This window comes from Littorina saxatilis, linkage group LG12, assembly GCF_037325665.1.
Source record: "Littorina saxatilis isolate snail1 linkage group LG12, US_GU_Lsax_2.0, whole genome shotgun sequence".
In the NCBI taxonomy this organism is placed as follows: domain Eukaryota; kingdom Metazoa; phylum Mollusca; class Gastropoda; order Littorinimorpha; family Littorinidae; genus Littorina; species Littorina saxatilis.
The window spans coordinates 48,071,101-48,073,262 of record NC_090256.1 but is presented as its reverse complement, the minus strand read 5'-3'; the positions used below and the strand labels follow the sequence as shown (position 1 = coordinate 48,073,262).

The following is a 2,162-nucleotide window of genomic DNA, read 5'->3' as shown; positions in this document are numbered from 1 at the left end:
AGATTTTGCGAGATCTATCCTACGCAGCCTCGGTTTCGTATCGAAAGCTTCCTGTGGCTTGGAAACCGAACTTGTCTGTGCAAAATCGGATTGCTGTGATCAACGGAAAGGGACTGCGGCCGAAATATAGGTTGGTTTCATTTCCAATATCAGAAGTCGGTAAGCTTAGTCAAATTGAGATATGTCAAGTAACAAATTCTTGAATTTAGACTTGAACTTGGGAGACTAAAGTTTGCACCCACACGCTCTTTGAAGAACTTTCAAGTTTCTGGCAGTCTGAAAGTAAACGATTCCATAGCATGGATTTAAGGATTCGTGTTTTGCTCTCTCTCTCTATATATCTCTCTCTCTGGATTCAAGGATTCGTGTTTTGCTCTCTCTCTCTCTCTCTCTCTCTCTCTCTCTCTCTCTCTCTCTCTCTCTCTCTCTCTCTCTCTCTCTCTCTCTCTCTCTCTCTGCTCTGTAACGGATGAAAAGAAGCATGTTCTGTCACCCTCGTAAAATAAATTTCAATTCAATTCAATTCAATTCTCTCTCTCTCTCTCTCTCTCTCTCTCTCTCTCTCTCTCTCTCTCTCTCTCTCTCTCTCTCTCTCTCTCTCTCTCTCTCTCTCTCTCTCCCTCTCTCTCTCTGTATGTGGTTTATTTCTTTTTCATCTCTGACTGGTATCCAAATACTGCTTTATTCATTATTGTCTTTTAATTTCAACAAACAGAAAGGTTGATGATAATGCTTCCCAAATACGTGGGTTTTTTTTGTAGGGGCTACTGTTACGCCTTTTTCAAGTCGTAATTCGACTCAGAAATTCTATAGTTACGGCATGACATCATTTTACTGTCGTAACCTGCTCACTGCAGGCTTCGGTTACACCTTTTCCACGAGTCGTAGAGTCACTCGGCCAGACTTTGATTACGGCGCGGCGTGATCCTACCCGGACATTCTCTAGTTACGACATGACGCCATTTTACTGTCGTAACACGCTCACTATTATTCATGTTCCTTGTTAGGACATACTTGTATGTACTGGTGGTTGATTTTCCAGATATCCTCTCAGAGATTATAGATTTCACTGTTCCTTTAGCTGGTTTATTCCGTATTCTTATCTGTACTAATGGTACAGGTGAATGTGGGGAGTGAAGTAGTTATTTGTTCAACCCATCCCGTTATTTTGTTTCTCCAAACAAGGAATCATTTGTGTATGATTTGTGGTGGAATTTCCTCCATGGTGTGTACTAGGATGTACTGTACTGAATGTACTATGGGTTATATTTTTCTCGTATGTGTACTATTCGTACAGGTTAATTGGAGGGAAAATGTAGTGGTTGTTTGTTGTTTGCATCAGATGGTTTCATCCTCCATTGATGCAGGCATAGTCCAACTCGCCAAACTGCAATGCTTCGTTGAAAGTTTTTTGGGGGGCTCGTTTGCGCTGCACCTGCAGGGTTCGCGACGACCGAATGTAGAGCTGGACGAACGCGTTCGTTTCAAAGTCCGAGATAACTTTTTACAACCTGTCGAAGGACTCAAACGTACTTCCTACTGTCAAAACTGCTTCGCTGTGAAGTCCGCTATCCATGACTAAAGTAAACCGGCCTGCATACGGGTAGAAACGCACAACCACTACTAATGAACTGTTGAACATGTCTGTCCTCACTCGACCCACGCTTTAAAATGGCCGCCCAAACCGGATCAAACCGGAAGTAGAGCGCGGCCCTGGTGGGGAAATGCTTTGTGGCGTAATCAAAGCAAAGAAGGGAAAAGTTACGGGCAGCGTAAGTGCAGCCACTGCGGGTTTTTTTGGTTCTGGGGCATTTGTCATTTTTGGACAATTGACCTGTCATCATAAAAACTGCTAAACCACCTACAGCTTGTGCAATAACTAATAATTAATATGCTGATGTGGTTGAATAGATATTTTCCGGAAATAACTCATTAACTGTCAGGATTTTCAGCGGTCTGGAAGAGTTAGAGCCCCTTTAAGTTTAACTTGGACAAGCTTTTCACAACGCAGGGAGCATGTTCCACGCTTAGGATCGGCTTTACGCTTCGATCAAAACGAACAACTAACTATGTATGATGTGTATGCTTTGCAGTGCGCACTAAATATACCATTTTTGACTCACATGCGAAGCAAAAGTGAGTCTATGTACTCACCCGAGTCG

The 2,162-nt window shown here is 42.8% G+C and overlaps 1 protein-coding gene across 1 annotated transcript in view; it reads left to right on the top strand.

Annotated features, from left to right (window-relative positions):
- Nucleotides 1-34: 34 nt before the first annotated feature.
- LOC138982106 (sperm-associated antigen 1-like) overlaps nt 35-2,162 on the top strand; it is a 39,787-nt gene continuing 37,659 nt past the window's right edge. Inside the window, exon 1 of the mRNA XM_070355329.1 lies at nt 35-130. The gene's annotated coding sequence lies outside the window, so the exon portion shown is untranslated. The remainder of the gene's footprint in view (nt 131-2,162) is intronic.